At 45.3% G+C, this 27,517-nt stretch overlaps 1 long non-coding RNA gene across 1 annotated transcript in view; it reads right to left on the bottom strand.

The window, feature by feature from the left end:
• Nucleotides 1-11,067: 11,067 nt before the first annotated feature.
• LOC132488936 (uncharacterized) overlaps nucleotides 11,068-27,517 on the bottom strand; it is a 110,425-nt gene continuing 93,975 nt past the window's right edge. The window contains exons 2-5 of the long non-coding RNA XR_009531822.1: nucleotides 22,884-26,152; nucleotides 19,704-19,912; nucleotides 16,511-16,745; nucleotides 11,068-11,256 (exon numbers count right to left, since the gene is read on the bottom strand). This is a non-coding gene — a long non-coding RNA (uncharacterized LOC132488936). The remainder of the gene's footprint in view (nucleotides 11,257-16,510; nucleotides 16,746-19,703; nucleotides 19,913-22,883; nucleotides 26,153-27,517) is intronic.

Below are 27,517 nucleotides of genomic sequence, written 5' to 3'. Positions count from 1 at the left end.
CCAAATGTTGCCAAGTGTGTGTGCGCAGGGTGTGGATACACTGGGGCCAAACCTGGGTTGCCATCTGGGGCATTTCATATATATGACGTGTTCCTCATATGTCCTCCGCTGCCAGTTTGCTGCCTGAAACCTCAAACAGGAAACAAAATCTTTATTTCTACCATCTGAGCCAAGGACTCTGCCAAGAGGAAAAGATGCTTGTGGAAAATGTCCCACGAGACTTTCGATGATGTGCGGATTCTTGCCTGAGGTTAAGCTCTGAAGGAAGTTGGTGGCGGGGATGGGAAAGGGGTGGTCAAGAACAGGCGGTCCGTGGGTCCCAGAAAAAAGAAAAGTGTATCTGGAAGGGCATCAGAAGGGACCCGCAGGGAAAGGAAGACAACTTCACCTACGCCACACCTTGCCTGGTCATCGGTGGGTTATTCTCTTGGCATCAGCACAGCAGGCCTGCTGGTGAGGGCTCTCAGTGGATGGGAAGCTACTTTTCTCCACACCAAGGTCAACAGCAAACAAAGCTGCCTTTGTGTCCGGTTCACCCTGAACTTTGCTGACCACCCTGCCCCCAGCAGAGCCGGGAGGAGCTGACTCGATCACGAGATCCAGCTCCCATTCACCTGGTTATAGACACAGGGACGCAGCCATGGGTTTCCAAACCTTTGCTCCTGATGTGCCTTCAAGGGCAGGTATCCACAGGCCCATGGGTCTCCAAATTGGGAGAACTAATATTAAAGCAGCATCTGCTCTAGATCCAATCTCCAGCCACCTGGCCCTTTCCATCAGGTCCTCCAAAAGGCCGAAATAACCTTTAACACGGTCCGGGAAGAGGATCTTAACAGAAAGAGGGCTGAAAGAAGACCAAACTAACCACCCCCGCTTCCCTTCCCTGACTTAGCCAGGCAAGCTCCTCCACTCGTCTGTTCTCCTCCTTGATGGCCCCAGTGGGAAGGAAACATAAAGGACCCACATATAACCTTTTCTCATAATCACTTCTTAACTCTTTTGCCAACAAGTACAGGCAGAGCCCATGGTGTGTAAGTACAATGGAAACTCAACTGTTGAAATGACTGGGGATGTACTTGGTCTAGACTACCTGGGACCAAGTTGAAGAGACTGGATCTCAGCTGGTTGACTCTTCACCTTGAAAAAACTGCAAGAGTCGCCCAAAGGCCTGGAATCACCAGTTGTATTTTACAGTATTGTGCCTATTCTATTTACAGTAGCCTATTTATAATATTCTATTTACAGTTTATTTACACAGAAGCAACCTAAATGTCCACCGACAGATGAACGGATAAAGAACATGTGGTACCACATCCAGCCACATGGATGGACCTAGAGATTATCATACTAAGCAAAGTATTGACAGGTCAGAAAGAGAAAGAGAAACAGAAATACCATATGATATCATTTATATGTGGAATCTAAAATATGACACAAATGAACTTATCTACAAAACAGAAACAGACTCACAGACACAGAGAACAGCCTTGTGGTTGCCAAAGGGGAGGGGGGTGGGGGAGGGATGGAGTGGAAGTTTGGGGTTAGTAGATGCAAACTACTATATATAGAATGGATAAACAACAAGGTCCTACTGTAGAGCACAGGGAACTATATTCAACATCCTGTGATAAACCATAATGGAAAAGAATATAAAAAAGACTGCATATATATATAATCACTTTGCCGTACAGCAGAAATTAACATAACATTGTAAATCAACTATATTTCAATAAAATAAAATTTAAAAATAACATAAAATATTGTGCCTATGAATACAATGAAGAGTATTTGGTTTCACTATCAACATTTGTTTCAGCATAATTAAAGCCATTTCATTCCTTGAAAAAATGTACAATCTTATATTCATATTTAGGGTCTGAGTTCCAGAGTGCCTTTTAGTTCTTTACCATTTCATCTTTTTAAGAAATCGTATAACATATGGAAAGAAAATGGAAAGATTACTCACTTGACTGGAATCAGATTTGAAATCACTCTGAATATATTTTCTAACACTTCCTCATTGATTGCCTCGGAAATAAATAACCCCAAGCAGTAGCATCATAAGATTTCTCTTATTACTCTGCTTCTAAAATAAATTCCCAAGAAAGTGCGCAAAGTATCAAACTAGCATTTTCAGTATCTGCCAACCTCACACTCACATCTCAGCAAGAAAGCGTGCGAGTGAGTAAACTGCCTCTTTGTCAAACATAAATGTGGCAAATTCTAAGGTGGCTCCTTTTCAACTAAATTGTCTCAGCACGCAGAGCAGCGGGGAGAGGGTTTGCTATGGGACCCAGGCAAAAACCCAACCTTCAGATGATTTTTCCGGGAGGGTATTATATTACGTTCCTGGGAGAAATGACGAGATATTCGCGGTGAAACGGCACATTTTCTTTCAGAATCCCCTGCTCTCTTTAAATGCGTTCGAGTCTCCAGAATGTGTGCCTGACGGGCCCCTGGGTCGCACACAGAGTCCCCGGGATGCTAAGGAATTCTGTAACCTGACTGGCTGCTGCGATTTCCACGAGGCCTGACCTCCTCTGGACTCACCCTGACCCCACAAACATGCTTTCCAAGAGACACAGCCTTGTCTTGTCTGGAGCACGTGTGATGAGAAAGCAGCCGGGCCCGCCCACCTAGCAGCCACGGTCGCTCTGGGCGGCAGTGGCTCTGCCTGGGCTGTCCTCAGAGGTGTCTAGTGGCCCAGAGATCCAGGGCATGGCTCACCCGGAGCCCAGGCTTGGCCAGACTCACGCAGTGCCAGGCGCTGTCTGCTCGGAGCCTTGGGGGTGACATGGGGGCCCGTGGCAGCCGTGCCCCACGTGGCCTTGGGCGGCAGGAAGCGGTCTCAGTCACCTGGCGCCAGCTGCCCAACGACTCCACCCAGAGTGCAGAGACCCTCCAGGGGCCTATCCAACCCCAAAGCCCCTCATCGCTCACAAGCTTTCCCTGCAGACTCCCTAAATCCCAGTCCCCCAGGCCCCGTTTTTAATCCAGCTCTCTCTCCATTTCTCTCTACACCCAATAAGATCCCTTGCCCTATCAAACTGGACTTCTAGTTCCTGTTTTCAACGCCCCAATGCCAGCCTCTGACCCCAGACACTCTAAAAGCCCCTCAGCAATTATTTCCATACTCAATTCCACATCCTCCAATTCAAGGATTACCCTATAACCAAATTTCTTTTCCAAATACACACCTCTGGTCGTGTTACAATGTCATTCTCCTGCTCACAGACTTCCAGTGGCTTCTCACAGCCTGGAGTTTCCTTAGCTGGGTGCCCTGGCCCGCTGCCTGTTTGTGTAAATAAAGTTTCATTGGCACGCAGCCACACCCGTCATTTACATATTGTTTACAGCTGTGTCCATGCTCTGATGGCAGAGCTGAGTCATCGTGATGGAGATCACATGGCTTGAAACGCCTAAAATACGATTTATCCCTTCATGGAGCACATTGGCTGACACCCGCTCTAAAAGGTGGTCCCAAATTTCCTTTGCAGTTTCATGTCTTTAGAGCCTGGGCGCTCCTGACTTTAGGGCCTTGATTTCCACTAGTCCACTCTCTGCTGGGGGAAATGGACCCTCCAGGTCCATCCCAAGTGGACCCACTCACAGACGCTTTCAACGCCATCTCTCCCTGCTTTGGACCCGTCACACACTGTTATGGCATTTTGCAAGTTCTGACTTTTATTGTGTTAATGTGTGTTTCCCATCCCCATTGAGTCTGGAAGTTCCTGGAGGGCAGGAGACAGGTCTCAAACATCTTAAGCTCTTAACCCAGCTCCCTGCAGTGTCACTCAATAGCTATTTGGAGACTTACCTGACTCAAAATCTGGGAGTCTTTTCTTCCAGTGGCTTCCAGAATCAATCATCAACATTCTCCCAGATGCCCACGGGCATCCCAACACCACCCAATATAAGGGGGAGTTAGAGTGAAAAGAGACAGTGGTCTTAACTGATTTTGCTTCAAATCTCTTACTTTTTCAAATTAAAAAAACCCCCAACAAATTACCATATGGTAAGGGCCCTTCCCAGGGCTTCGGAAGGAGTCAGGGCAAGCGAGGGGCTCTGAAGCTCAGCTTTATCAGCTTCTCGGCAATTTACCTCTGTATAGAGGAGTCACTCAGGTGTGAGGCTTTAATGCGATTGCCTAGAGAGAGCTGGGCGAGAGGTACGTGCCCTGTGCTAATGAGGACTCCAGGCACAGCTGGCAGTCATCACGCAGGCGTTCCCCGTGGCATAACAAGAGCCTCTTCTACATGTTTTCTTTAATCTGGGTTTTTTAAATCTTGCAGGTTTTCTATGGAAAACAGTTTGGTATTTTCTCAAAAAGCTAAGTGTAGAATTACTGTATGACCCAGCAGTTCCACTCCTAGGTATATACCCCAAAGAATTGAAAGTAGGAACTGGAAAAGATACTTATACACCCATCTTCATAGCAGCATTACTCACAATAGCCAAAAGGTGGAAGCAACCCAATGTCCATCAACAAATGAACGGATAAGAAAAGTGTATGTATACGATGGAAAATTAGGCAGCTGTAAAAAGGAATGATGTTCTGATGCATGATGCAACACGGATAGACCTTGAAAATATTATGCTAAGTAACATAAGACACAAGAGGACACATATTTTGTGATTCCACTTACATGAAATATCTAGAACAGGAAAATTCTTAGAGACAGAAAATAGATCAGAGTTTACTAGGGGCTGGAGAAAGGGGGGAATGGGAAATTATTACTTAATTGTTTTGAGAAGTTCTATTTGGGATGATGAGAAAGTTTGAGAAATATACAGTGATAATGGCTGTACAACACTGTGAATGTAATGAATGCCACTGAATTGTACACTTAAGAATTGGTAAAATGGTAAATTTATGCTATGTATATTTTGCCACAATAAAAGTACCAAAATATGTGAGGTAATATCTGAGCATCAGAAATGAATTTGTTCAGATCAGGTTATTCATGCATAAAACATAACTGGCAGAATCTTTTGCATAAAAATATTTATCTAAAATGATTGCCATCTCTGGAATAAGAACACTGTAGAGCTCATATAGAAAAAAATCTCACAGGTTAATTACCAAGCCAATGAAAATTGATATTAACCTGCTGTACATTCACCAACTGTCGTTACACTTGTCAACCACCCACCATGGATGCATTCAAAGGCAGTGAACACACAGGTTTCGAGAGATGGTGTGGCTTGTGTTTGCCAATGTTGTCTTCTAAAACAGAAAAATTTACTCGGTGGCGATTTGCCTGGGTTAATTTCTTTCAGATCCTGAACTCCCTGAGGCCTGTTTAATATGCCTCCTTAGCTGTCTGTATAGATCCTGACAGCCAGCCAGAGGTGAGGGGCACCCAGACAGCCTCACAGAGGTTCATCCAGAGCATAAAAGCATTGATAAGGGAGGATCATTAAGTGAGCGGCAGACCACATGCCACTTGGACACTGTGAGCCACTCTCTAAATGTATTTGCTACCCCTGGCTCCCCACCCCTGCCCCAGGTTCCAGTCACCCTCTCAGCTGCTTTCTCTGGGACACATTCCGAGCCTGCATTAAGTAGGGTAAACAATGCTTGATAGGACAACAAACTCTGAGATGGTTTAGCACAGTCAGAGCTTTATTTTGCATTCCAGGACAATCTGAGACCGCTAGGCAGGTGGCCACAGATCAGCTTCTGTGAAGCTGATCAGGGATGTGAGCTCCTTCCATAGAGTGGGCCCCCATCCCCATCAGCTGGGAGTTTGTCTGCGGATCCTATGCACGTGACCAGAAGCCCAGGGAGTGGGATTGTGACATGGCCCAGGTGTGTTTTCTGGGCCAGGCCCAGAAGTGATGCACGTCACTTCCATCTACATCCCATTGGCCAAGACTCAGTCACATGACCCCACCTGGCTGCCAAGGAGTCTGAGAAATAGCTTTGGGTGAGTTCACAACAGTGTTTTCTGCCACGGGGATTTTATAAGCCACACAATCAGTGCTTTTCCCATCCCTTGTCCCATTTATCCTCACTCCACCAGGCAACAGGAATTGCCTTGCCTCCCAAGGGTAGGAAATGGGAGAAACCTTGAACTCAAGGCTCCAGCCTGGATAAAGACTGTGGCCAGGAGCTGCACTTCCACTTTCCTGGCCGGGACAAGACTACTTTCTCTCGTGACCTGCTCTGAGCTCCAGGGCAGACTAGGCCAGCCTCTGCCCAGAGGGAGATCTGCTCAGAACATCTGGGCTCCAGATGCTGCTGGCTTCCTTAATGGCTCCGAGGGCAGGGGAAGGTATTGGTCTTAAGCCGTAAAATCCTGCAAGGTCTGCTTTTTGTCTCTGAGAGCTCTTCTCTCCCCTTTGCACTCTTCGAGGGCTGAATTCAACGGAGCCAGCCTTCTTTGACAGCTGACAGGGAATTCTCCGAGGAGGACAGTTGATTTTGGAACAATTCCTGCTGTCAGTCCTGTAAAGCCCAATCTTCCTGACCCATAGGACAGGATGACAATCTCACCTGTGTTTGCAGTTAGTCATTTGAGGGGCTTCACTGTTAAAAGTTTGTCAAAGGTCAAGCTGGATGGCACAGAAAAGGATGCGTTCATCAGGCTGATCCTGGCACTCTCTGCCCTATTCCTTGTGACTTTGCTCACAGACCCACGAACGTGCGTTGCCAAGGTGTGAAGACACAGTCAGCAGGAGATACCTTTTGCCTCCTCTAAGTGTAGGTTTCCACCCATACATCTGTCTTGGCATTTTATTTCCCGTGAAAGCGGTCCTTGGGATGAGGTGTGCGTCCACTGCATGACCTCTTAATTCAGAGTAGGACTAACAACATTGAGAGTTGATCAGATTCATAAATGGTCATTCATAACGGGAGGTGGGGGAAATGAAAGTGCACTGTGTGCAACTTTAACTTTCCAAGGTTGCGACCAAGAACGATCACACCTTCCAACTTTCCTCCCAGTGTATCTTTCAGTCACACAGCCCTGAACTGGCTGGATGGGATGCTGACCCCAGGAGGGATTTTTTATGTTTGCACATAGCTCTGTTACTAAAGATGCTTTACAGATAACTATGAGAAAAGTAAATCTTTGTTATATTAATACAGTATATAAGAGCAGAGAGGCTCAAAAATACACTTGCTTTAAGGTTAGGGAATGTAGCTCTCTCGTGTTCAGGTGAGAGGGCTGAGATCTGGGTTTTTATTTTTTATTTTTTTCACTATTTCTGAACATTTACCTCTTCAGGTTTGCTTCCTCTGTACCACAGTGGAGAAGAAAGGCATGTGATTTTGGGGGGATGCTTTCAGATGCAAGGAATAGCATATCTGACCAAAAGTGAGGTTTATCTTCTCACATAGCCAGACATCCTGGATGTCGAGTCATGGGAAGGTTGGCTAATTCAGTGGCACAGAGACATGATCTTTTTGCTCTGTGGTCCTCAGCCATGCCTCCTCGTAGCCACAAGATGGATGCTGAAGCTCCAGACATCACATCTTCACAGAACTAAGGCCAAAGGCTGCAATGTCTTTCCTCTTTTCATCCGAGAGAAATACCTTTCTTAAAATCCTCCAGCAGACTTTCACTTGTATCTCAATGACCTGAAGGGAGTTCATTCTTATCCTTAATGTAATCATTGGCAAAGGGGAATGGGATTATCACAACTGGTTTAGACCAGTGGTTCTCAAACTTCAGCATGAATCAGAATCTCCTGGGGGGCTTACTAAAAAAAGATTGCTGTGTTCCTCCACCAAAATTTCTGATTTAGTATATTGGGGATGGGGCCTACTAAATTTGCATTTCTAATAAGTTGCCAGGTCATCCCACTGCTGCCAGTCTGGGGATCATACTTTGGGGACTATTGGTTTAGACAGGTCTTGATTCATTTTCTGGGGCTGAGGGTACTAGGAGGAACACATCGGGACCGAGTCAGCAGAAGAGAGCTTGTCAGGTCGGCACCCAGTCCCGACTGCCTCCTGTTTTCCTGTATTTTCCCTGCATTTTCTCAGTACATACCTAGACTCTTTTGGCCTTTTTTTCAGGACCACTGCAGATTAGATGGCTTTACTGAAATGTTTTTATTAATTTGATTCCTACAGCAAGTCTTTTCCTTTTGAAACTAACATAAATTCTAAGCCCCTCGGTGTGTACTGCTTAAATTATGTAGAGCTTAAATGATTTCTTTCAATATCTATTACCTTTTGGTCTTCTCTGTAAAACGTTATCAGTCTTCATGTTTGTTGCATCCTCCAGTTTATTAGAGCCACCTTAAGATCCTCACAACCCTCCCAGCTCTTACCAACCTAAACACTTTTGTGTCCTCAGCAAATTCTTTCACACTGCCATTCACTTCATCCTCTAGATCACTGACCAGTATACGGAGCTAAATTACTGGAACTACCAACTTGAACTTCAGCCACTCGCAGCACCTGAAACACTGCGGCCGCAGCCGTCAATCAGTGTATCAGTTTCTTACGTTAAAAAAAATCCATATTTGACTCCATTATTTCCTGTGCAGAGTTTGTAGCAGATACATAGACATAGATATAAACATGATTATACAGAAGGAAACTTATCTTGTTGAAAAGGCAGCATACACGGCTTAACATTTTGGAGATCGTTTTAGAGATTTGGTGGCACTAAATGTGGAGATTTGTTTCGAGAGGCACCCCTTCACTCCCATGCCCAAAGGGCTAGCTACTTGATATCAAATTCCACCGTTAGAAAGTCATTCTTTGGAGTCAATGAGCTTCTCGTTTAAAATAAGTGTCTCTTGAAAGGTTAAGGTTAAGAGAGCTATAGCCCTAGTCGTATATACCAACCTGAGCGTGACTCCATTTAGTAATATTCATTCCTCCGAGCCGTGATCTACACACCGAAAGGATGGAAAGACGGAAGCAAGGAATGGATTGAATGGATTGACTCGGGAATTCAGGGCAGCAAACCTCTCTGGGAAGGAATTCCCAGTGGGCCCTGGGCCACTGAGGGGGTGACAGGGGGAACTGGGTGTGATGCTTGTACATCACAAAAGGCCCCAGAAGGTAGCAGTGGAGACAGAACACGTCTCTCACAGTTTGATCCAAGACAGCCCTGTTTAGTAGCTTAATGTGCATCTTAATAAAGATTAATAAAGAGCCCAGGGATGTTTTTATTATTAGTGGAATATTAACACCTGAACTCCAGACCAGCCTTTCTCCCCTCACCTCTGGTCAGAACAGGTTGATGGGGCCCATGCCTGTTTTTTTTTTTTTTTTTTTTGCGGTACACGGTCCTTTCACTGTTGTGGCCTCTCCCGTTGCGGAGCACAGGCTCCGGACGCGCAGGCTCAGCGGCCATGGCTCACGGGCCCAGCTGCTCCGCGGCAAGTGGGATCTTCCCAGACCGGGGCACGAACCCGTGTCCCCTGCATCGGCAGGTGGACTCTCAACCACTGTGCCGCCAGGGAAGCCCCATATGCCTGTTTTTAAAGCCTAACCATAGTTCTTATCTCAACCAAGCCCCATAGGGCCAGAATCCAAGATGAGAAGCTCAGGTATGAGGACTTTTAGGTGGTTCACCAAAGGCCATACGGTTAATGGCAGAGCCAAGATTTGGTGGTCAGTGCTGTTTCTATCACACCACGTGGTCTATAGGATCAGGGCTGCTGTGGATGGCTGTGCAGCCTGTGCACTGCACAAAGGCACCCGGGTGACGGGTGACAGGGCAGCAGGAACCAGGGGTCCTTTTGTAAGGAGCACCAAAGCCCCAAATGTACTGGCTTAGGCTTTGCTTACTCATTACTAGCTCTTATTTTCCTACAAATGGATTCACCCCTAACAGACCAGAATTCTTATGTTTATATTAGAGTTATTTATGTAAAATTGGTTCCTGTAAGGCGGGTTCTAGGTGTAAGGACACTTTGGATTCTCAGCGTCTTCCTGAGTGGTCTCCCTGCCTCAGTCTTGCCTCTTCCAGTCGCAGCGCCAACACCACGTTGCTTCAGGGATAATGAGCAAACAGTACACGGTGTGTTTTAAAGGTGTACAATTTGAAATGCCGACATATGTGTGCATCCACGAAACCGCCCCACAAAGTGGTCAACATGCCCAACCCCCCAAACTCTCCACCTGACCCTTTGCAATCACTCTCCCACCCCCTGCTCCCAATCCAGGGAACCACCCACCTGCTTTCTGTCCCCAGAGGTCAGTTTACATTTTCTAGTACGGTATGAATGGAATCATACAGTCTGTGCTGATTTTTGTTTGGCTTCTTCACCAGAATGATTATTTTGAGCTTTATCCATGTCCTTCCATGTATCAACAGTTTGTTCCTTTTTTATTGCTAAGTACTATTCCATTGTATGGATGTGCCACAATTTGTTTATCCATTCACCTGATGATAACCATTTGGATTGTTCTTGGTTTTCTGTTAATTAATTAGTTAATTAATTAAGGCTATTACAAACAAGTCTGCTATAAATATTTGTATACACATCTTTGTATGGACATAGGCATTTATTTCACCTGGATAAATATCCAGAAGGAGAAAGCCTGGATCTTATGGAAAGTGTATGTTTATAACTATTTAAGAAATTGTCAAACTGTTTTCCAGGTATTTGTGCCATTTTACATTGTGTGTCAGAGGTCTAGTTCATTCGCATCCTAACCAGCAATTCACAGGGTCAGTCTTTTTAACTATAGACCTACAAATAGGCACACAACAGTATCTCACTATGGTTTTAATGTACATTTCCATAGTGCATAATGATGTTGAGTATCTTTTCATGTGTTTATTTGCTGTCTGTATATCTTCTCTGATGAATTGTATGTTCAAATCTTTGGCTCATTTAAAAAATACAGTTGTTTGTTTTCTTATTGCTGAGTTTTGGGAGTTATTAATATATTGTGGATACCAGTTCTTTATCAGATATGTGATTTATAAGCATTTTCTTCTACTCTCTGGCTTATCTTTTCACTTTTTAACAGTGCCTTTTGAACAACATTTCTTAATTTTGAGGCAGTCCAATATATCAATTTTGTATGTGTGTGTATTATTCTTTTGCCGTTGAATGTAAAAAAATCTTTACATAACCTGAGGCCACAAAGATTTTCTCCTATGTATCTTTTAGAAATTTTGTAATTTTAGTTTTTACAGCTAGATCTCCAATCTATTTTGACTTACTTTTTGTATAAGTGCCAGGATTGGACTGGAATTATTTTTTGCATAAGAATATCCAACTGTTTCATCTGCGTTAGTTGAAAACTTTGTATTTTCTTCTGAATTATCTTTATACCTGTGTAAAGAGACATAATAGAGAAGTTGACCATTGAGAACTGCTGACACCTGTCTATGGTATATTCCACAGGACACCTACCAAAAGAAAGAAAACCAGAAAGAGAGAGCCAGCATAGCAAGACATAGGCATTGCAACACCCCGGCACAGGCTCCTGCCAGTGCCAGCTGGGTTCCCTGCCACTGTTACCATTTGTACTGGCCTTGCCACTCTGCCCCTTACCTGCAGTCCTGAACTTTAAACCCAAGGATTAGGTCAAAAGAAAAAATTGACCTTATCAATGTGAGTCTATTTCTGGACTCTCCATTTTTTTCTATTGATCTTATTGTCTGTATTGACACCAATATCATACTATTTTAATTACTCTATTCTGTTCCATTGATCTACTTATCTATCTTGATGCCAATACCACAGTATCTTAATTACTGTAGTTTTATAATAAATACCAAAGTAACGTAGTATGAAAGCTTTCCTCCTATTTTTCAAAGTTGTTTTGATTTCCCTAGGTTCTTTATATTTCCAAATGAATTTCAGAATCAGCTTGTCAGTTTATACAAAAAGGATTCTCATTGGGAATGCTCTTTTTTTCTATAGATTAATTTGGGGGAAATTTGACATATTCGGTATATTGAGTTATCTGACCCATGAAACTTGTAAATCACTCCATTTATTTAGGCCTTTCATTTCTCTCAGCAATGTTCTATAGTTTTAATGTGCAGACTTTAATCATGTTTTGCCAGATTTATCCCTAAGAATATAACACTTTTTAATGCTATTGTAAATGGAATTTAAAAAATGTCAATAGCGAACTGTTCATTAGTAGTATTTGGAAATAACAGATCTTTGTATATTGATTTTACATCCTGCAACCTTCCTAAAGCCACTTATTGGTTCTTTTGGCTTTTTTGGCAGATTCTATAAGATTTTCTATATAGATGATAATGTCATCAATGCATAAAAAAGGTTTTACTTCTTTTCCAATTAAGATGGTTTTTCTTTCTTTTTCTTGCCTTATTGATGGATCTGGTTAGAACCTCCAGTACGATACTGAATACAGGTGGTGAGTGAACATCCTTGTCTTGTTTCTAATCTTCAGGGGAAGGTGTTTGGTCCTTCACAATACATAGGAGGCTAGTTATTCATTTTCCTTTGATAACCTTTATCAAGTAGAATTCCCTTCAATGCCTAGTTTGCCGAGACTAGGACCTCCAAGTACACATATATTAGACCACTTGGAAGCTGTCCCAGAGTGCACAGATAGTTTATTGTTTCCAGTCTTTCTCTCCATGTTTCACTGTATTTACTTTCTATTGCTAAGTCTCCAAATTCACTAATCTTTTTCTCTGCCATGTCTAATCTATTTTGATTCCATCCAGTGTGTTTCTAGTCTCAGATATTGTAGTTTTCATAGAATTTCAGTTTGTATTTTATATTTTCCATGTCTCTGCTAATCCTGCATGATCTTTCCTCCAATTTCTTGAACACACTGAATACAGATATAATAACTATTAAATATCTTTGTCCACTAATTCCGTCACCTATGTCATCTGTGTATCAGTTTCCATGAGCTTATTTCTTCCTCTGATTATGGGTCAAAATTTTCTGTTGCTCTGCATGCCTAGCAATCTAGATTGGATGCCAGACACTGTGAATTTCACCTTGTTGGGTGCTACCTATTTTTGTATTCCTTGAACTATTCTTGAACTCTGAACTCCGGAGCACAGTTAAATTACTTGGAAATGGTTCAATCCTTTCAAGTTTGCTTTTAAGGTTTGTTGGGCAGAACCAAGAGAATGTCGTCCAGGTCTAATTTTGCCTCACCACCAAGATCCAAACACTTGGATCTCCATGAATTATGCCTCTTTTGCTCTGGCCCTGTGTTATCTCCGGAGAGTACCTACTTTTATCTCTTAGGTGGTTCTTTCCCCAGCCTCGGGAGTTTCCTCACACACTCTTACTGATAGGCTGTGAGCTGAAGCCTCAGGAGAGACCCTCTGGATATTTCTGGAGGCCTTCTCCACATGGCTCCCTCTTCTCCCACTAACTCTAGCCACCTTGGCCTCCCCAGACTCTCAGCTGTCTCCTCAACTTAGGGAGATCACAGGGCTCTGCCTGGGTATCCCCCTCTGCCCCACTGCTTGGAAACCCTCCTTTAGGGCTGGGGCAACTGGATGCCCCCCCCAACCCTGGTTTGCTTCTCGTCTCTCAAGGATCGCTCTCCTTTACTACCCGATATCCAGGGTCTTTCAAACTCTTGTTTCATATACGTTATCTCTGTTTCCAGTTATTTCAGGCAAGAGGGTAAATCTGGTCCTTGTTACTCTATCTTGTCTGCCCTGTGTTTCAAACCCTTGTTTTAAATCAAAACCTACCAGGTTCAAGTGCCTCTCTTTTAGAGCTTCTTCCCTAATTTAGAAATTAATCTAAGCAGGCAGCCAGGGTTTGTGACTAAGAGCATAAGCATCGAGGTTGCACAGTATTACTTCATATTCTCATGGTCTGACCTCGAGCGAGTTACCTTCTTCAAGCCCCAGTCTCCTCCTTTATAACTGGGGGAAATACTGCGTGGGTTAATTGTATGTGTCAGCCTGGCTATGGGGCTCAGTCGTTGGGTCAAACATTAGTCTAGATGTTGCTGTGAAGGTATTTTGTCAATATGATCAACACTTGCAAGCGGCTGGCTTTGGAGGGAGATTGCCCTTGATAATGCGGGTGAGCCTCATCCGATCAGTTGAAGCAGACACTGAGGCTTCTGGGAGAAGAAGGAATTTGCCTCCAGACTCCACACACAAGTCCTGCCAGCCTGCCCTGTGGGTTCTGGACTCAAGATCGCAACTTAACTCCTGCCTGAGCTCCAGCCTCACCTACGCACTGCTGCCCTGTAAATGCTGTACTTGCCCAGCTCCACAATCACATGGGCCAATTCCTTAAATGAGCCTCTCTAAGCAGGACTCTAAGCCTGTTACTGATCAGTTCTTTTGTTCTCTGTCTCTTTCCCACATTCCCCCTACCATGTAGTTGGTTTTTGTTTGTTTGTTTGTTTGTTTTTTGCAGTACGCGGGCCTCTCACTGTTGTGGCCTCTCCTGTTGCGGAGCACAGGCTCCGGACGCGCAGGCTCAGCGGCCATGGCTCACGGGCCCAGCCGCTCCGCGGCATGTGGGATCTTCCTGGACCAGGGCACGAACCCGTGTCCCCTGCATCATCAGGCAGACTCTCAACCACTGCTCCACCAGGGAAGCCCCATGTATTTGTTTTAAAAATACACGTTGCCAACAGCTCAGGTGTGTGTGTGCTTTCACTTTACCATTACAGAGGGCTATCTTCCATGAGCTGCAGTGTACAAGGCAATATTTCAGAAGAGAATACATCTTCTCTTAAAGTACGTCAATTCATCTATGAAACAAACACACGAATGCAGGTTCAGCTGTGGAGGCCTATGGGGCAAGTGCCTGACCCTACTTTCCCGCAAACTTCACATTTTCCCCCTCACTTCCTGTCCGGGGCTGCCCTGAAATTCTCTTCCACTTCACGTCCTCCCTTCACAGAGGCAGCCACTGGGGCCAGTGTAAATCCTGGGGGTCACAGCCAGGAAACTGAAGTTGGGGGAACCCAAGCAGTGGCAGAGTGAGGTTGGACTGGTAACTTGAAGGAAAGCTCAGACTCCAAGTTTTTATACTGAAAAATCCAGGGCAATCGATATACATCAGCCTGACCTACACTCAGCAAAGCAGAATGTAACAGCTCTGACTTCCTGCTCTGTGCCCTGGAGAATTAAGAGAGTAAGAGAGGCATCTTTTAAACTAGGAGAACATTCTTTTAAATGTTGAAAATATTTGAGGGTTTCTTCCTCTTACAGTATCATTTACGCCATCATCATAGCACTAAAACCTGGTATTTCTGGCAACGTGCTTTCACTATTACGTATCCATACAGAGATCAAGTGGGACTTCAAGCGGAGCCTCTGTGCGGACCTTCACTCTGTCAACCTCTTTTCTCCGGTAGATGTATGTATTAATTCAGTTATAGAAATAGTAACTTAAATAATGGATGAGCTCTTTCTACTTTTCATAGACAAAGAGATTTAAGCAACCGAAGAAAAGGCAATTGTATTTACCCGAGTAAACACACATAATGTACGCAAAGAGGAATAAATGGAGACTAACGATAGGAAAACATCAGCTATTTTAATTTATCCAGTGTTCTTTTTCTTTCTGCAGTGGAGTTAGGAAATTGAAATGTGTAAGCCAAAACATTTGGAGTTTTAAGTCCTACGGTATTCTGACATGTGACGATTTTAGTTACATAAAAATTTAAATGCCTTGCTTTGGAAAGAGATAAGACAATGGAATAAGAGAAGAGACACGCCTATGCTCCAAGGATGAATTTTAAAATGGTGTTTGATTTGCTCATTGAACCTTCGTGATCTGATTCCTGCTATGAAACTGGCAAAAATAAACACTAAATGAGGCACTTTCGAATAAATATCACATTGAAAGCTCTGGTCGAGGGAACTATACTGTATATCATTTGGTAAATCTCATTTCTCTGAAACTCTGGACTTTATGCTTTTATTGGCTTTTTCTTGCCAATTTTTAGTCTCCATCTTTGAGTCATTATGACTGTTCAAAAGAAAGCCAGAATTCATGCAAACGCACATAAAAGAAGACTTGATTAATTTTGAAATTATAGACACACCAGGAAACAGTAAAGTTAACACACCTGGTATAAAACGTACTTGGAGCACTTTCATATTTAATGGAAAATATATTCCACTGAGTGTTAACCCTGAACAACATGACCTAGAAATCCACTAATAGTTTTGCAGCTTATTGCAAGATTGAGATTTTACTATCCCCACGCTAGCCGAGCATTATATGAAAATGATTATAAATTTCAACAACTCACCCTGAAGTCCTGCCAATCAGAACTTTTGCCCCCAATCAGTGGAATGTACATGAAAATATAAAAATTTCAGCAATGTCTACAGAGACGCTCCAAATTACTAAGGTATTAAATCATCTAATATGAGATGGATCTATGACCACAATGGGAAGAGTCCCCGAAGAGGACGAAATAGTTATCTAATGGGCCAATGGATCATGGGACACAGAGTGGGTTTGTAATAGGTTCAGTTATGTTCTCACTTCAGGGAGAGAGAATGCTGTGATTCCCTCTAAACCAAATTTTGGTTGTTCAACAAAACCATATTATTACCCTGTATGAAGAAATAAGCCCATAAATAGCGATACAGACCTTGGGTTTTCCCCTCCTCCCTGTGAAACTTCTCTGGAATTTCCTGCTTCTCTTTTATGCAAGAGATTTCTTTTTTCCATCGTTCTTCTAAGGCTGATTGGTTTGTATCATTTTGGAACACGGATTTTTCTTTCAAAATATCAGATTAAAAAATTCTCAGCCTTGCGTTGTCTCATAAAGATTATGCTCTGATTAAAACCAGACCTGGCTTGTGGATCTGCTTTCATTTTTTTTCCTGAAACGCAAACAAGGGAAATTTTAATAAAAACATTCCACTTCCCACCAGGGATGCTGGCGATGGTAATCCAGGTATTACCCTATCTGCAAATATGCATCCAACATGCAGGGCCTGCATGGAAGTATTTCAAAGGCTTAACCCAAGATTTTCATATTAAGAATGGAACGTAGTATTTTTTGATTCCTTAAATCCCTAATTTTGGAGAAAGGCACCTTTTAAAATGACCTGGGTAATGACCTGGGACTGCTAACAGATATCCGGTAAGATAATGAGCTCACCTGTTTCCTTTTCTCAGTGCTTTTTATAAGTGGGGAAACGGCACGCAAAGACACATGAGAAAAGATGTTCACTGCAGCTTTGTTTGTAGCAGCCGCCAGCTGCATGTAGTCTGACTGCCCATCAAGAGGGGGCTTGTGGGGGGCCTCCCTGGTGGCGCAGTGGTTGAGAGTCCGCCTGCCGATGCAGGGGATACGGGTTCGTGCCCCGGTCTGGGAGGATCCCATATACCATGGAGCGGCTGGGCCCGTGAGCCATGGCCGCTGAGCCTGTGCATCCGGAGCCTGTGCTCCGCAACGGGAGAGGCCACAACAGTGAGAGGCCCGCGTACCACAAAAAAAAAAAAAAAAAAAAAAAAAGAGGGGGCTTGGGGAGGGTGCTAGTGGAGGGAGTAAAAGCAGAAGCACTGGAGACCAGCTGCCTGGTTATGGATTCTGGTGCCACTACTTACTAATCCTGTGACCTTGGGCAAGTTATGTAAACTTTAGTTTTCTCCTCTGTAAAATCGGGATAATCACAGTAGCTAATTTTTAAGGCTGAAGTGAAGCCTGAGATAATAGCTGCTAGTATCCATAGCACCTAGAACAGTGCCTGGTACATAACAGGCTCTCCATAAATATGTGTTGAATAAATACAAAGAGGGTGCAAGAGTGCCCAGCAAACAGTCGGCACTCAAATGGTGGCTATTACATGGTGTGTCCATACAATGGCATAGTAGGCAGTGATTTTTTTTTTTTTTTCGGTACGCGGGACTCTCACTGTTGTGGCCTCTCCCGTTGCGGAGCACAGGCTCCGGACACGCAGGCCCATCAGCCATGGCTCATGGGCCCAGCCGCTCCGCGGCATGTGGGATCTTCCCGGACCAGGGCACGAACCCGTGTCCCCTGCATCGGCAGGCGGACTCTCAACCACTGCGCCACCAGGGAAGCCCTCGAGTGATTTTAAAACTTTATGTATCACTATGTAAAAATAAATTTTAAGATTTTAAAATATGATATAAATAAAAAAGCATAAGATGCTACAATTTTTCTAAGAAAATGGCCAACACATATATACACACACACATTTTTAAAAAGTATTTATTTGGTTGCACTGGGTCTTGGTTGCGGCAGGCTGGCTCCTTAGTTGTGGCACATGGGCTCCTTAGTTGCAGCACGTGGGCTCCTTAGTTGTGGCACGTGAACTCTCAGTTGCAGCATGCCTGTGGGATCTAGTTCCCTGACCAGGGATCAAACCTGGGCCTTCTGCATTGGAAGTGCGGAGTCTTAACCATTACGCCACCAGGGAAGTCCCAAAACACGTATTTTTTTTTTCTATGTACACATTCACACACTCAGGACCATCTCTGGATGCATCCGCAAGCACAGGTGTGCTTATTTTCCTTTGCACACTGTTTTGGCTTGTTTGACTTCCCTATGTGGCAGGTGGGTTTTCTGGGAAGCAGATTCTCTGAGCTGAGACTCGTGTGCAGAACATCTGTTAGGGGGTGCTCCTGTGGAGGGGAGGGGGGAAGCGGGATTGGATGGAGAAGTTGGTCTGCGATGGATTCCCAGCAAAGCCAACCCCTGGGGAGTCAGAAGCCGGATGGCCCCTCAGAGCTGCTCCAAGATGGGAGGAGGGGCCAGGCCTTCACGCCCCATGGATCGGGCACTGGATGCTGGCTGGTCCTGGGAGGAGGTGGGCCTGAGGCAGTTTTCTTCAGCTGAGGCAATCCCCAAAGGGGGTCGACGGTAAGGGCCTTCTAGCACATCCCCAGCAGCTGGGGGAGAAGTCGCTCCTTCTTGAAGGGGGGTCAGGCAGCACAGAACAGTATCCACAACATTATCTGTTCCTTCAGTAAGTGAATGACATAGCTATCGAGGATTCAATTTCCAGTCACACGAGTTTGTGGTGTGACTGACACGGTGCCCCAGGGCTATCGGCTCTCAGCCCCCAGAGGTTTTCCCCACACCACCCTGCCCAAAGTACCAGAAGTTTTAACAATTTGTTGAGCGATGGTCTAAGAGGTGCTTCCTGGAGAAATTTATTAGGGTGTACTCACTGCCTTAATAGGTTTCTCAATGATTGTCTACTATAGACCATAATTCAGGCACATGTCAGAACAAGACACTGAAATTGTCCAGTCTTCCTAGTTTAGCCCTTGTTAATATGAGCAGGAATTTAGGGCTGATTCTCTGGACCACCAAAGGAGCATGAATACAATATAGAGCAGTGTTCCCCAAAATGGGATGTGGGTGCTCCAGGGAGTACAAAAGACCCTGACCCTCTCTTTATAGCAGGGGCATTTGCTATAGAAAGGAAGTTTGAGAATTTTTACGGATACAACTTTTTGTCTCTAAAAAGGAAAGGAAATGGGCTTCTCTGGTGGCGCAGTGGTTGCGAGTCCGCCTGCCGATGCAGGGGACACGGGTTTGTGCCCCGGTCCGGGAAGATCCCACATGCCGCAGAGCGGCTGGGCCCGTGAGCCATGGCCGCTGAGCCTGCACGTCCGGAGCCTGTGCTCTGCAACAGGAGGGGCCACAGCGGTGAGAGGCCCGCGTACCGGGGGAAAAAAAAAAAAAAAAAAAATATATATATATATATATATATAAAGGAAAGGCAAGGAAGAAGTAAAGTTTCCCCAACATTTAATAAACATATGAAGACTGGCCCCTTATTCGGCCCACAAGCTAGACCAACCTTATTTCCGGTCCAGTGGAAAACAGAGTCCTAATTCCACAGCAGGAAAGAAAGGGACAAAGCCACCCCTGCTTTCAGCATCTTGTAACACTTGCAGGAGCTCCTTGGTGAACTGGAATGCCAAATAACATCATCTCGTTTTAACTAAACAAATCTTCACAAAATTATTATGTGGCATTGGCTGCTGACTCTTTCGGTGACGTGGTATCCTGGAACAGAAAAAAAGCGCAATAATGGAAGAACTGGAGAAATTCAAATAAAGTCTGTAGTTAGTAATACTTTATTAGTGTTAATTTTTTAGTTTTGATGGATTTACTATGCTTATATCAGACGTCCACATTAAAGGAAGCTGCAATGAAGGGTATATGGGAATTCTTCGTTCTATCTTAGCAATTCTTCTGTAAATCTAAAATTCTCTCAAATTAAAAAGTTCTTACAAAAAGCCTATTTGAAATATAGCTTTTTACATCTATTATTGTTAACAATGAACACTGACCTAAGTGTAGAGCGTTCCTTTGCTATATTAGAAAATGACAGAACAAAATTAGCACGGTTAGCAAAAGCAACTTAAAATTAAAATTCCAGAACATAAAAAACCAAGCCTCTTGTTTTGTTTGAAGTGTATGGTTGTGTGAGTCTCCATCCAGGATTTTAAAATAACTTACTAAATTTTTATAATATTTAGAAGCTACTCTTGAGATTTCTTATCTAATAGCAAATACACCGTTAGAGAAACTGCAGCAGAGAAATAATTTACATAAAGCAATAATGAAAAATGAAAACGCTCTCTTTAGTTAGAAAACCTTTTAGAAGACACAAGCAAAGTGTTAGAAAAAATGACACACTGTGGGCTGATTTCCGGAAGAACGAAAGTTGAGAGCCTTCTAACACGACTCCATAATTGAGCGGCTGGATTGTTTCAATAATGAAATACCTGCAGAAAGGCTTTCATATGGGCTGCCAAAGAAAAGACGTACCAGACAAAGATACATGCTCATCAAAGTATGGCTTCTTTAATTAGATGAAGGTGGTCAAAAAGTACAAACTCCCAGTTTTAAGATAAATAAGTTCTAGGGATGCAATGTACAACATGATAAGTAGAATCAACACTGCTGTGTGTTATATATGAAATTTGTTAAGAGAGTCAATCCTAACACAAGTTCTCATCACAAGGAAAACAAAATTTTTTTCTATTTCTTTGATTTTTTATCTATAGGAGATGACGAATGTTTACTAAACTTATTGTGATTATCCTTTCATGATGTATGTAAGTCACATGATGATGCCATACACCTTAAACTTACACAGTGATGTATGTCAAGTATATCTCAATAAAATTGAAAGGAGAAGATAAAGATAGAAAGAAAAAAAAAAGAAGTGGGAGTGGGGTGGTATCCATATAAGTATAACCACTTATGGAGTGGCAGCTTTGGCAGAATAAAAAAAAAGAAAGGACATCGAGGAACGCGCCCAGACCTGGTCCCTCCCAGGACGTTCGCTGACAGCATCAGTCACAAGGATGTCACTGCAGCAGAAACACTGAACCGGAGATCCCCCAAATGCTACCAGATGTCATTAAAAAAAGAAATAGGGGAATGACCATGAAAATCTCTTGTGCCCTCGGATGGTTGTAAGTTATCTGATGGCAAAGCGCTTAAAAACGTGATTAAATTTGAAATGGTCATTATTCTTTTACAAATACAAATGTTCCAAATGTGCTGGCTTTTTTGGGGTGTGGTTATAAGGGGTTGACACACAGTCTGGCAGACATTTCCAAAAAGTAAATATGCTTAATCTGTCCATTTGCGAAAATGATGTTAAAATGAGTGAGGAAGGAGTAACTTTTGAAAGAAATTCATGCTACGGAAAGAGAATTTTGAAACTGGATGTTTGAGAATGTTTCTGATTTACATGGCTTTTACTGTCACAAACAATGTAAAAACTCATATGTGCAAACATAAAAATTCTGGAAACAGAATTTTCGACCCTGTCCCCAGTTTTTCAAAATGAAGAATTTTATCACGTTTTAAATATGTTTGTTAGAAATGTAAAAAAGTGCCACACTTTCTAATTTTCAACAACATCAATTTGATATTCAGAAAAAATGGAAATGTACTAGCCCGTAAGAAACCTTGGGATAATTAGTGGAGGGAATTAAAAAATCAGTATCATAATTTAGTAAGTGCAGAAAAAAGGGCACTTCTTCCACTTAAATCTACGTATCTTTGTGAAGCATGTTTTCATTTATTATAACTAAGTAATAAAAGATAGCGAATTCAAAACCAACATCAGAAATTTGTTTCTTGTTTGTTTTATTGAAGTTGATTTACAATATTGTGTTAGTTTCACGTGTACAGCCAAGTGATTCAGTTATACATACATATATATATATATGTATCTATATTCTTCTTTTTCTATTCTTTTCCATTATAATTTATTACAAGATATTGAATATAGTTCCCTGTGCTGTACAGTAAATCTTTGCTGTTTACAAATTGGTTTTGATCTCGCTATGTCACAAAGTACTAAACCAAAATTTTCACTAATCAAAACCTTAAATCTTATTTCAACTTTTTTCCTTTAAAAACATTTTTTAAGTATTAGGAACATATTCATAATATGTTCCTACTAAAGCACAATATAGTATATAAATACAGATATTAATATTCAATATTTTTTAAGTGCCAATATTGGAAACACATGCTCAAAAGTGTTTTCCTGATAGGGGTGCATGATTTATAGTCTGTTATAGAGGATAGCTAATCAGAAACAGCAAAGAAAATGGGTTGGTTTAGTCCTTTATAAAATCTATTAGAGAAAAAACACGCTCCCCACCACATACACAACAGGCCAGTTCTAAGTGTGCATTGGCCCTGTTTATGCCAAGCAAACAAATTAGAAAGCTAGTTACCTAAGCACTTTTACAATTGTTCAGCAACATCATCTATTTGCCTTTGGTTGAAAGTCACGTTTGTGGAGCACAGCCCCAGAGATTCTGATGCAGCAGGAGAACGGGTGTCAGCCCAGGGATCTGGACGGTTAGCAAGTCCCCTGCACTGTCCAGAAGCAGTTGCTCAGGCGTGGAGATGAGGGCAGTGAGATCTAGAGAGTTAAGTGACTTGCCGGTGGTACACAAGTGGTTCCCTAACCAGAGCCAGGACTGGGACGGTCCAGACTTACCTCTTTGGGTACGTCCTGCTCTTGAAGCGACAATCTGGTGCCGGTCCAGTTTGATATTTGCAGATTGGAGGAAAAGTAACCGATTCAAAGCTTCAGCTGGAAATCGCTCTTCGCTTGCAAAATATCCTTTGAATTTTCTGGTGAGACTCATGCCACGGGCTTTATAGAGCTAACGACAAAAGGTCATTGTTGGGTTTGCTGGCGTCGCCATGTTGCTAGGAGAGCCTGTGCGATGGAATGTCTCAGGCCACACGAGCTTGGAGCCTCCACTCAGCCCCGCCGTGTGCGAAGGACACCGCCTCTGTGCACGGCGAGAGAGACCGTGCATCCCAAGGCCAAGGCCGGGGCACCCAGTCCTCCCAGACTCTGTGGGAGAGGGATCGAAGACTAACACAAAAGTCCCCAAGTCACAATAGGGTGCTTACAATATTAAGAAATAAGCATATGTTAAAATTTCAAATATTATTTTGCCTTGTGGTCCCCAAACCTGCTCGTTTCTCCTTGGCAATAGTTATAACAAAGAGCAGTAAAACGGGCCTAAATGGATATGAACTCGTTTTGCTGGAAATTGGCGACGACCTGGCCGCAACATTTGACTTGCTGGCCTTGGGAACTCTCCAAGCACGTGGCGCGAGCGCGGGAAGTCAGCCCAGCGGCCTCGCGGGTCAGGTCGTCGAGCACAGGGGAAGACGAGGGTGCACGTGAAGGCCACAGACGCTCCGTGTGTAACAATGTGCTAAACGCTGTGCTGGGACGCAGAGCACAGACCCATCTCTTCCAAGCACCAGGATTCCAACCGCCACACTCTTTCCTTTGTTATTTACATCCTAGAAGATACGCCTCCAAGCGTGACGTGTGCTTATGTATACATACGTATTTTCAGAGCGAGAGAAAACGGAAAGAGTAAGAGGAGATTTCTGACTCACCAGCTAACGTTTTTGAAATGTCTGAAAACTGCTTTGGGGAAAGCGACGTAGCTCTGGCTTAGAAAATATAACCCATTTGAATTTTAAAATAGCTCTGCAATTTTGGGGGGCAGGATGTGTTTTGTAAACCCCCCAAAGCCGAGCGTGGGTGTCAGTTCTGGAGTCTTCCTGCGGCGTGCTAACGGGAGGCCGTGTCCCCTGCGACCAGGGCTAAGGGCACAGCCACGGGCTCCCACACCTGCTTCTGGGTTCCCAGCACAGGGCCAGAGAAGGGCGAGGGCGGGATGCTGGCTGAGGCCAACTCTACCCTTGGGTGAAACTGGAGCAAAAGATAAGCAGCCAGGGAGGATTCTGGAGTGGTTAGAAGAATGGGGGAACCTTCCAATTCAAAAGCTCAGTGGGGCCCACAGGGCTCAGGTCTGCCCAGCGCCCCGGGCATGGCGCAGAGCCCCCCAGCCCTGCACCCGGCCGCTCCTCCGGCGGGTAGTGATGCTCTGGCTAAAAAGCGGAGGGGCGGAGATGCCTCTGGCAGAACTCACCAGAATCTCCTCACTAGGACGATCGGCTGCCGTCCAGACTGTCTGCATATCATGGCTGTCACAGGGAATGGTAATACCTGTACCATCTCGGGGACCGTGGAGAGAAATGAGGAGGGAGGCTCCAGGCCCTGCCGAGGCGCCCGACACCTGAGGGGACCAGTTTGTCGATACACTGACAACTGGCACAGAGGTTGGGAAGCTCTGGTTTGCACTGCAGCCCCACCTCTGCTGGAGGACTGAAAGCCTTTGTCCCCCACTGAAGGATCTGGAAGGGCAGGCATTTTCTGCGTGGCCCTGAGGTGCTGAGGTCTTCTCCTGTTGGGGGAAAGCAGAGACCGTGCGAGGCCTGAAGAAGGAGAAGACTGCAGTCCTGGGGGGGACTGGGAATCCCTGGCAGGTACCCCAAGTGGAAGAGGGCACCCCGGTGCCTGCCCCGCACCAGGGCAGAAGCTAAGGGGAGTGCCTGTAGCCCTCAGTTTCTCAACTCCGCACCTGTGCCCCCTCTGAGAGGGGAGAGGGCCACCGGCAGAGCCCCTGTGCTGCCTGGCCTGGATCCCGGAACTGGGATGCGGAGAAAGTGGGTTGGGGGTTCCTGCCTCTCCTATGGTCCCGCCTCCAGCTGGGCCATCCTCTGCCCGCCCCCGAGGAACGATGCCACAGGTGAGGAGTGGTTGGCAAGGTGTGTGCCAGGGTTTGTATTCGATAGAGGAACTGAAGGGATAGCGGTGGGCCCATCCACAGAGGGAGACACAGCAGATACTCCATAAGGCGGGTCATCTCCTTTCCTCATGTATTCTCTGGCCAAGAGGAAATCATTCCATTCACATACTGCAAGTAATCGCCCTGTTACCAAACCCTACGGACTTAAGAGCGTTTCGTGTACATAGCTCAAAGAATCAGGCGCATGGTTTTCAGTTATGACTGCTTTAGTAATTTCCGCCAGACTAAACAATAAAATTCTATTCTTGCTTCCAGAGTCTTATCAGTGTGAAGTACACTTTATCAGACATCTTCAGTCTCGCCTGAGTCTCCAAGTAATGGTGCAGGCGGTCATGCCCACGTGTCGCAGCTGCAGACAGACAACCCAAGCCCGAAGACTGCCTGCCACGTTTTCTGACCAAGTTCCTCAGAAACATCTTCTTTCCAGTTCAGCTCAGGTGCTTTTCGGCATCAGACAATTTTTCTCACCTCCTAACTCTGTCCCCATCATTTATTTTAACTCGCTTTTACTGAAATAGAGTTGATTTCCAATGTTGCGTTAGTTTCAGGTATTCAGCAAAATGATTTAGCTGTTGCCCTTTGGCTAAATCGAGTCCCACCTTGGAGGCTGACTGGTCCCGGAGCTCGGCCGTCCCCAGAGTCTGGAGCGACGTGGGGACGACGCACGTGGCAGTGGTTCAGAGGAAGCCAGGTGGCAGTTCTTGCATCCTCATGCCGCCGTGATGCCTGTAACACAGGCGTAGTGACGTAGATGTGGGGACGCCTGCATCACCACGTGTGTGGAATTCTCAGTGAACGAAGATGGAGAAGGGATGTAACTCGCGCAGGTAAGAAAGAGGTGACGCTCCATAAGGTGACGGGGAAGCGGGGTGTCCACTGGGGGAGAGACTGGAAAAAACGACTTGGAGCAGGGCGGTGGGAGGGATGCCGCTGGGATGAAGGGAACTGGTGTTGGCTGTCGGCCCCGCCGGACTCACCTGAGGGCCCCCCGAGCTGCGCCGGGGCCCTGTGGGTGACCACTCTCTGCTCACACACACCTGCAACTCCTTCCAGGCACAGAGGCGAGGGGCTCCAACTGAGAAAACTGGGGAGAAAGAAACAGAAATGAAGCGCGACGGGATGGCATTTGGGTCCGTCCCCCAAGCTCCACGGTGCCCTCTGTGCGCCCAGCGCTGCCCCAAATCCTAGGAGCCGACAGGTGTGAGTGTGGCTCCTGCCCTCAAGGAGCGGATGCAGGTTGGGGAGGACGCGGTCAGCGGCGCACGTGTGAGGACGGACAAGCCAGGACCACAGCGGGCAACGAGCGGGGAAGCGCATTCCACCCGCAGCCTCCCCTTAGAGCTTTCGGCGGGGAAAAATCAGGGGCCAGTGACTTTCCTGATCACATTTAGACGTGAGAAACGTCCCAGTCATTTAAATCTCCGAACACCAGCTCATTTCAGTGATTTATATGGCCAGCAAGTGTGATAATCAAAAGCTTCGCACTTCATTGCACAGGAAAACTTCGCCCGCCCCTCCCCTGGCACGGACCGAGGGCTGAGGGCAGCGGGGGCGAGGTGCCCCCAGCCGGCCCACCCCCAGTTGTGGCTCGGATTCCTGCCTACCGCAGAGAGGGGTGAGGCGGGGTGGGGGGATGCGGGGGAAGGTCAGGGAGCCGGGAGCTGCTCCTGGACCACCAGCAGCAGTGCATCGGCCTCTCTCTCGGCCCCGCTTATGTTCCAGTAGCTTCTTTCTCGTGCGATGCCTTCAGTGGTTCTCCCAGACCCTCCAGGGCCCTGTCCCCAGCTTGGCCACAGTCCAGCCAGGGTCTCACCGCAGCCCCCTCTGCTGAGTGCATCCCCTCTGCTGTCCACTCTCCACCCTTTCCTCGGCTCCCAGACTCTAAGGTCGCGCCCTACTAGGGTCGCCTCTCTCTCTACCTGGCCCCCCTGCTCCCTCTTCCTGCTGAATGGGGCTCACCCCGCCATCTGGAAACGCTGTGAGCCCCCTGCCCACCAACTCTGAGCGCAAGCTGGTCCCCAGGCGGCCGCCTCTCCTTGCTCGGCCATCAGGGTGACTGACCCACCGGGCTCTCCCTCCAGACTCAGCCAGGCTCCAGCCCATCGTGTCCCGCCAGCTTCAGGGACAAAGGTTAAGCCTCCAAATACTTCCTCAAAGCCCCTGTGGACTGTTTTGAGGGAGTCACCCCATTCTTCTGGGTGGGACCCACTGCTTAGCTTTCTCCCCCCAAATTCTCTCCTGTGAACTGCAGTTCTTTCCTCGGCTTCTGTGTCACCCTGTAGAGTCTGGAGGTGGGTGGTGGGCTGAAAGTAGAAAACTGGTCCTCATAAGCATCCCTTGCAAATCTTGCAGCTCATTTTGGAATATTTTATCTATTGCTTGTGGCCTCAGTTGAAACGGAGACTAAAGGTTCCAATTTAGCATCCTTAGCGCATCCATCTTCCCCACA

This window comes from Mesoplodon densirostris, chromosome 4 (assembly GCF_025265405.1).
Source record: "Mesoplodon densirostris isolate mMesDen1 chromosome 4, mMesDen1 primary haplotype, whole genome shotgun sequence".
Taxonomy (NCBI): Eukaryota; Metazoa; Chordata; class Mammalia; order Artiodactyla; family Ziphiidae; genus Mesoplodon; species Mesoplodon densirostris.
The sequence above is the reverse complement of the archived record's forward strand: the minus strand, read 5'-3'. Positions and strand labels throughout refer to the sequence as shown.